This window comes from Eriocheir sinensis, chromosome 59 (assembly GCF_024679095.1).
Source record: "Eriocheir sinensis breed Jianghai 21 chromosome 59, ASM2467909v1, whole genome shotgun sequence".
Taxonomy (NCBI): domain Eukaryota; kingdom Metazoa; phylum Arthropoda; class Malacostraca; order Decapoda; family Varunidae; genus Eriocheir; species Eriocheir sinensis.
Genome location: NC_066567.1, coordinates 10,334,657 through 10,344,310, shown reverse-complemented (window position 1 = coordinate 10,344,310; position 9,654 = coordinate 10,334,657).

The following is a 9,654-nucleotide window of genomic DNA, read 5'->3' as shown; positions in this document are numbered from 1 at the left end:
GAAGAAGAAGAAGAAGAAGAAAAAGAAGAAGAAGAAGAAAAGAAAAGAAAAACTCTGTAGGGTTACTTAATACTACACACATTAAGATTTGCATAAAAAGAATCATCTCGACACTCTGTTATAGTTGTCATAATCTAGTACGTAAGCAAAAAGCGACGAAGAAAGACCTTATATAACGGGTACACACCAGACTCCTAATTGTGTGGGATTTCCAGGAAGAGAGTGCACCTAGAGGCGACACACACACACATACACACACACACACACACACACACACACACACACACACACAAGCAGTAATAGAATGCGCACAGAGAGAGAGAGAGAGAGAGAGAGAGAGAGAGAGAGAGAGAGAGAGAGAGAGAGAGAGAGAGAGAGAGAGTGTGTGAATGGAGCGTCATGGTGATACTCAAGGTACTGCACACAGGAAGACGCGACATTTTTGGCCAGCCAGCCGTGGGGTTACCTGCTGCACGATGCATGACCTTGGCACCACGCATGGCTAGCTCGGTCTGTCTGCACACTTATTTAGCCTTGCGTAGAATATATGCTCCCTGTGGTCCCCATATGCTGTCTCCCACACACCTCCCCCAATGTTCTTTTTCCCGTATACTTACAAAACTATCCAGACTTATTATCTCCCGACATGTGGTTACACATCGCACACACACACACACACACATACACATATTTCCCCCCTCACCCAAGACAAAGTCACTACCCAACACCCCCCCCCCCACACACACACACATTACTCATTTCCCCACTCCCCCCAAAGACAAAGTCATTATCCATCGCGCGCGCGCGCCCGCACACACACACACACACACACACACACACACACACACACACACACACACACACACACACACACACACACACAGAGATTCAGATTCAGATTCAGATTCAGATAGTTTATTGACCACAAAAAAAACAAAAAAAACAAAAAATACAGAATTTAAAAAGAAATTTTGGTCCAAATTACAATAACTGACTCTTTTGAACTATACAAGTATTCAGTAACCTTATTTAAAGCAAATAAACACAAAGATGTATATTGTATAGAGTAAATAAAACTTAGTAATGTTACTTAAAACACTTGAAATGTGTTTTATTTAAACTCACTAAAACTCCCATTAACGAAAAGACGAACCAGCAAACATCTATATAAAACATTAAATTGAAATACTAAAACATGAATCCCTATAAAATTTAGTACATCTGGTAAAGGAAATAAAACCACTAAAACACTCCCAAAAAGTAAACTATGCACAACTAAACATCACATCTATAAATGAACAGTATAAACTAAAACAGTGAACTTCCATAAAACTAGAAATTTGTAAACTTTTACATCCAATACATCTGATAATTATTATAATGCAACTAAGACTCACAAAAACCTAAAATAGGAACTAGCAAAACATCACACACACAAAATAATAATAATAACAATAATAATGATAATAATAATAATAATAATAATAATAATAATAATAATAATAATAATAATAATAATAATAATAATAATAATAATAATAATAATAATAATAATAATAATAATAATAATAATAATAATAATAATAATAATAATAATAATAATAATAATAATAATAATAATAATAATAATAATAATAATAATAATAATGATTGTTCTTTTCCATACACACACACACACACACACACACACACACACACACACACACACACACACACACACACACACACACACACATTAGAAGAAGAAACAACAATTATTGATGGAGAAAACATTCCCCACCGTCTAAGGCCGCGGCCACACAGGGAGCGAGAAAGCGAGCGAAAGTGAGAGCAAGAAAGTTTAATACATAATAACCAATGCACTGGCAGCGAGCAGGTAATGGCGAGAAAGCGAGCTGGTATTCTAGAAAGCGAGAAGAGTTGACGGTTAACTTTTCTCGCGTGATACCGCTCGGTCAGAAGGAGTGACATCACAGACGCGGTTAGCGTGCGGGCCCCGCGTTCACTGCGCCATGGACAACATCGGGTCGAATCCCCACGCTACCACCTGTGATTTTTCAGTCACCGCCGAGTGGCCTAAGACTGCCCACATGCTGTCCAGAAGACTAACCATCAACCCGTACTATAGAAGAAACCGTCCAAGTGAATCAAGAATGATTTCCGGGGGACAACATGAGCCAAGCATAACCGGCGCCACTATAAAAATTGCTTGCACCATGACGGATTGGGCCGACCACCATGCCCTGAAGAAAGCCTACAGGCACTACAGGCGGATATGTAAAAAAAAAAAAAAAAAAAAAAAATGCGGGGCCCGCTGAGGGCCACTCCATCTATTCTTCCTCCAAGGTGTGGCCACAGAAACTCGCCTTGCCGCTCTCGCTCTTGCTCTCGCTCGCTTTCTAAAGCTCCCTGTGTGGCCGCGGCCTAATGCTCTTCGAAGCGTTATACGTATAGCGAATCAAGTGTCGCCTACAACGAAAAGGAAAACTAGAGAGGAAAGTACAGGCTCCCGCCCCGATTCTCACCCAATAAGAGGCCGGTGAGGCTGGTATTACGGTGCGGAAAGACGTATGTTTTCTTATTTCGTACTCAGCGAAAATACCCTACCGGAATTTTGTACCGTAACCCTAAGAAGGGTGACCGCTCCAATCCCTCAAACTACCGCCCAATAGCTTTACTTTCATGTCTATCTAAAGCTTTTGAATCAATCCTTAACCGGAAGATTCAAAAGCACCTTTCCACTTCTAATCTTCTATCTGATCGCCAGTATGGATTCCGCAAGGGGCGTTCTACTGGTGACTCTTGGTCATCCTCTCTTAGCAGTTTCGGTGAAACTTTCTCTGTTGCGCTAGACATATCGAAATCCTTCGGATTCTATCCCTCTCTCTGTTCCTTTATCTCCAGTTTCCTTTCCGGCCGTTCTATCTCTGCGGTGGTAGACGGTCACTGCTCTTCCCCTAAACCTATCAACAGTGGCGTTCCACAGGGCTCTGTCCTATCACCCACTCTCTTCCTGTTATTCATCAATGATCTTCTTTTCATAACAAACTGTCCTGTCCACTCGTACGCCGACGACTCCACTCTTCATTATTCAACTTCTATCAATAGAAGATCATCACAACAGGAAGTACACGACTCCAGACTGGAGGCTGCAGAACGCTTAACCTCAGACCTTGCTATCATTTCCGATTGGGGCAGAAGGAACCTTGTGTCCTTCAATGCCTCAAAAACTCAATTTCTCCACTATCAACTCGACACAATCTTCCAAACACCTATCCCCTTTTCTTCGACAACACTCAGCTGTCACCTTCTTCAACACTAAACATCCTCGGTCTATCCTTAACTTAAAATCTCAACTGGAAACTTCATATCTCCTCTCTCACTAAATCAGCTTCCTCGAGGTTGGGCGTTCTGTATCGTCTCCGCCAGTTCTTCTCCCTCGCGCAGTTGCTATCCATATACAGGGGCCTTGTCCGCCCTCGTATGGAGTATGCATCTCACGTGTGGGGAGACTCCACCCACACAGCTCTTCTGGACAGAGTGGAGGCTAAGGCTCTTCGTCTCATCAGCTCTCCTCCTCCTACTGATAGTCTTCTACCTCTTAAATTCCGCCGCGATGTTGCCTCTCTTTCTATCTTCTATCGATATTTCCACGCTGACTGCTCTTCTGAACTTGCTAACTGTATGCCTCCCCCACCTCCCGCGGCCCCGCTGCACACGACTTTCTACTCATGCTCATCCCTATACTGTCCAAACACCTTATGCAAGAGTTAACCAGCATCTTCACTCTTTGATCCCTCACGCTGGTAAACTCTGGAACAATCTTCCTTCATCTGTATTTCCTCCTGCCTACGACTTGAACTCTTTCAAGAGGAGGGTATCTGAACACCTCTCCTTCCGAGTCTGACCTTGCTTTTGGCCACCTCTTCTAATTCTTTTTTAGGAGCAGCGATTAGCGGGCTTTTTTTATTATTGTTTTTTTTTTTTGTGCCCTTGAGCTGCCTCCTTTGTTGTAAAAAAAAAAAAAAAAAAAAAAAAATCATAACTGTACGGAAAAATACCGTGCAAGAATTCCGTACTTTTTTCGTACCATCGGCAAAATATAACTACATCTAAGTAATTTTCCATTGATTAGAGTGCGTGTGTGGATTTTGAAAGGAACATTTACGGTGACTAAGGTTGAAAATGTTTTGTGTTGAAATTGACTGGACACTAGAAAAAATAATTGTATTTACCTATAGTCTGAAAAGTAAGCAGCATAACACCTCAGCTGCACCTGCCAACAATGACTGTTTTTTTTATTTTTTATAAAGGAGACACCTCAAGGGTACAAAAAAAAGTAAACAATAATTAAAAAAAAAAAAAAGCCCGCTACTCGCTGCTCACAAAAATAATCTAAAGAGGTAGGTGGCCGAAGTATCCGAAAGAAAGGTCAATTTCGGGAGGAGAGGTGTCCAGATACCGTTCCCTTGAAAGAGTTCAAGTCGTAGGCAGGAGGAAATACAGAAGAAGGAAGATTGTTCCAGCGTGAAGGATGAAAGAGTGAAGATGCTGGTTAACTCTTGCATAAGGGGGTTGGACAGTATAGGGATGAGCATGAGTAGAAAGTCTCGTGCAGCGGGGCCGCGGGAGAGGGGGAGGCATGCAATTAGCAAGTTCAGAAGAGCAGTCAGCATGAAAATATCGATAAAAGATAGAAAGAGAGGCAACATGGCGGCGGAAATTAAGAGGTAGAAGACTATCAGTAAGAGGAGGAGAGCTGATGAGACGAAGAGCCTTAGACTCCATTCTGTCCAAGAGAGCTATGTGAGTGGAGCCCCCCCACACATGAGATGCATACGCCATACGAGGGCGGATAATGCCCCTGTATATGGATAGCAACTGTGCGGGGGGAGAAGAACTGGCGGAGACGATACAGAACGCCCAACCTCGAGGAAGCTGATTTAGTGAGAGAAGAAATGCGAAGTTTCCAGTTAAGATTTTGAGTTAACAATAGACCGAGTGTGTTTAGTGTTGAAGATGGTGACAGCTGAGTGTTGTCGAAGAATAGGGGATAGGTGCTTGGAAGATTGTGTCGAGTTGATAGGTGGAGAAATTGGGTTTTTGAGGCATTGAAGGACACAAGGTTCCTTTTACCTCAATCGGAAATGATAGTAAGGTCTGAGGTTAAGCGTTCTGCAGCCTCCAGCCTGGAGTCATGTAATTCCTGTTGAGAGGGTCTTCTTTTGAAAGAAGTTGAATAATGCAGAGTGGAGTCATCAGCGTATGAGTGGATAGGACAGTTTGTTATAGAAAGAAGATCATTGATGAATAACAGGAGGAGAGTGGGTGATAGGACAGAGCCCTGTGGAACACCACTGTTAATAGGTTTATGAGAAGAACAATGACCGTCAACCACAGCAGAGAGAGAACAGCCGGAAAGAAAACTGGAGATAAAGGAACAGAGAGAAGGATAGAATCCGAAAGAGGGCAGTTTAGAAAGCAAAGACTTGTGCCAGACTCTATCGAAGGCTTTTGATATGTCTAGCGCAACAGAGAAAGTTTCACCGAAACGGCTAAGAGAGGATGACCAAGAATCAGTTAAGAGGGCAAGAAGATCGCCAGTAGAGCGCCCCTTGCGGAATCCATACTGGCAATCAGATAGAAGATTAGAGGTGGAAAGGTGCTTTTGAATCTTCCGGTTTAGGATTGAATCAAAAGCTTTAGATGGACAGGGAAAGTAAAGCTATAGGGCGGTAGTTTGAGGGATTGGAACGGTCACCCTTCTTAGGCACAGGCTGTATGAAGGCATACTTCCAGCAAGAAGGAAAGATAGATGTTGATATGCAGAGACGAAAGAGTTTGACCAGGCAGGGTGTCAGCACAGAAGCACAATTTTTAAGGACAATAGGAGGCACTCCATCAGGTCCATAAACCCTCTGAGAGTTGAGGCCAGAGAGGGCATAGAAAACATAATTTGGAAGAATCTAAATAACAGGTATAAAGGAGTCAGAGGGGGGATGAGTAGGAGGAAGGCTCCTGTTGGTCCTGTCATTCGTGTGTTGACCTACCACACAACATGGGGCGACCATACCCACCCGAAAGAGAAACGAAATGTAAGAAATATATTCATTATAAATTATTAAAAACATACTTATGAATAATCAATAAATATGCTATTATTCTACTTCTGTTATTATTTCACTTCTCTTTTTTAATCAGTAACTCTGTAATCACAACAAGTACTACAAGATTTTTAAACAACATACTTGGTCGCGAGTGTATTGAAGTAAGTAAGAAGTCGATTATAACTACAGTATAGTAATATAGTTTATTATGATTAAGATGATTGAGATCACTACCTTTGGATGAGTTATTCTTATTGGTACGTACGTCATTGGGTCACTGCGATCCCGTAAAACTGTGCGGGGTAATCTAATTCGTCGAATTTCTTCAATTTGCTCATCATCAAGCTCTTGTATGAGATGAATGAGTCCACGAAAAAGTTCAAGGCCTGAAATATGTACTGGTAATACATGATAATCGAGTACTTATACACGTGTCTACTTGTAATATCACTAATATATAATAACTGAAATGATGCATTCAGGCCTTGATATACAGACTACTTCATACATTCTCTTCTTTTCTTTCTACTCAAAGATTTATACAGCTGGAAATCATTAATGTCGATCTAGTAAAATTCTTGTTTAACGCCACACTCGGGCAAATCATTTGTAGGTCAGCAGCAAGGAATTGGGTATATTTTACTTTATTCTCCGGCTCACAGCGGTACTTCTCACACTTCTCATCGCTTAAATGTCATTATTCTATGCATTTTGAACCCCATATAAAGGCCTATGCGTCACAAATTGCTAGAAACCCTGCTAGCGATTTAAATCTTTGAGATCCGGAGCTATTCATGAAACATTCGGGCTATAACCCCGACAGCCCAGCCTAACTACGCCACTGCAGCCCGGAAAGGAGGATGAACAGCTGGGTGAGCAGCACGCCGACTGCCCGGGCATGGAAAACAATGAAGACACGAAAACAAGATTTTTTTTCATGCAGGATGTTATATATCTAAGTCAACCTTTAAACAGAACACTACGTTTTCTATCTTCTTGAAAGGATCCAATCCCTTACTGAGTTTATGTAACACCATCGAGTAGTGTGTTCCCATTACAAGATCTATGTTCATTTGTCTCAATAATAATGTTTAGTTTTAAGCATGTATACTTCTTAGTCTTAGTCTTATTTTAATTTTTAATTTTAATTTTAAACAGTGCTACCAGCGCTTGAAAATTTTTTCAAGATCTTGAAATATTTACCCTATCTTTGAAAGCTTGACAAAAAAAAGTTAAAATTCCTAAAATCTTGAAAAATCTACAGTGACTACATAAAAGTCGTATAAAATGAGAGAGAGAGAGAGAGAGAGAGAGAGAGAGAGAGAGAGAGAGAGAGAGAGAGAGAGAGGATCAGCTGATGTCCAGCTGACGCGTACAATACACGTCCCACAGGCCACAGTGGCAGACACGCATTGACAGACTAGTCCTTCAGCTGGTGCCTTTGTTTTGCTTCGCTGGTGAGTGTATCTAGTGAATTGAAACTTAAAGAGTTTGTTATTCGTTATTGATATATTTCCACCCTATGTCATGGTGTATTATTCACTTAAAGACCCTTATTATTTGTCCCACGAGAACACAGTGAAGCTGAGTGTGCCATTCGAGGATTAGTGATAAGCAATTTGAGTCTCTGTAGCTAATGAGACTGATAAAAAATAACCACAGTGAATAGGGTGTAGCTACTTGTAGGTATAATGATTCTTAGTTTATTGCTCTCATGTGGTGTATTTGGTAAAATTGTTACTTGTTGTTGGTGGTGGAGGTAGCTATAACTAGCACTAATAAGGGCAGCACGTATGTACGAGTATTTGAAGGTACGCTAGTAAACTTACAATAAAGCAGAAATATAAGATAAAAAATATGTTGTAGGGACTAATCTTGAAATCAGTTACGTATTGTTAAGTTTATAGCACTGGTATCAGAAATAGAATCCGCCCATGAAAGGATTTGATCACAAAGCAAAAATTTTCCTGATTTTCTATCCACTTTCTGCATTATGTTATTTCAATATAAATATGAAGATTTAGTAGATAATAATACATTATGGTCAACCTTGAAAAAAAAATACCGATCTTGAAAGATTTCTACGACCTATCTTGAAAGATTTTTTCCCAACCGCTGGCAGCACGGGCCAGTGAAGTTCTCAAGATTCAGAGTGTGTCAGCATTTCAGCCTGTACATACACGTACTCTACCAAGTAAAGAATGGAGACGCACTAGCTTCATTCATTCCTCCTAGAACCCTCCACAGCGACGAGAATGGGATATGGTATATTCCAACGCTCCTACAGTGTATTACAGTGACTTACAACATGTGTTCCTTCACACAGGTATGTGAATACAGCAGAACACAACAGATTGGTGACGAGAATGGGATATGGTACATACAAACGCTCCTGCAGTGTATTACATTGACTACAAACATGTACTCCTTTTCACAGGTATGTGTATACAGCAGAACACAGCAGATTGGCGACAAGTGGTAACGTCCCAAGCAGACGGCGCCTCCTAAGGAAGCCAACCAAGTTTGGTCAGGAGCATAACCACAGCAATCAACCACAGCCACCACCACCACAATGGTCCTGGATGTTCCGGCTCCCAATGCGTTCTCGGTGCGAGAGGAACCATCTTCAGTGGCACAAAGGTGGAAGAAGTGGGTGTCTTCCTTTGAAGTCTACCTCAGGGCCACAGGGGTAACTAAGGTAGACCAGATGGCTATATTGTTGCTGCATGTCGCTGGATTGGAGGTACATAATATATTTGCTACTTTACAATCTAAAGGTGAGTCCTATGATGACCTTAAAACTTGCCTCAATAACTATTTCACACCCAAGGCCAACATCAGATATGAGCGTTTTTTGTTCAGCCAGTGTGTCAATGAAGCAAATGAGAAAATTGACACATTTGTGACTAAGCTCAAACGCCTTGCACTGTCATGTGAATTCACTGACACCAATGATGTCATAATTGATCAGGTCATAGCAAAATGTAAATCACATGAGTTGAGGAAAAAGTTGCTCCAAGAGAAAAACCTAACTCTGGACAAGGTACTAGAAATTGCTAGGGCACTTGAAGCAGCTACTTCTCAAGATTCAGAGTGTGTCAGCATTTCAGCCTGTACATACACGTACTCTACCAAGTAAAGAATGGAGACGCACTAGCTTCATTCATTCCTCCTAGAACCCTCCACAGCGACGAGAATGGGATATGGTATATTCCAACGCTCCTACAGTGTTTTACAGTGATTTCAACATGTGTTCCTTCACACAGGTATGTGACTACAGCAGAACACAACACAGGACAATATAAATGAGAAATATAGATCTCAATACAATATGCGGCAAATCCGAGATAAACATATAGAGGCGCTTGCAGCATGTGCTCAGTGAAAAAAACAATGCATAGCGTAAGAAAACCCTCGGCGCAGAGCAGATGATTCATTTGGCGTAGGATCATCATCTTCATTACGGCGTTACCCTTACAAAATGTCGTTTTCTCTCAATATAAAACTGGGACGTTAGATAATACACCTACGAGCTGCAACTGTACTA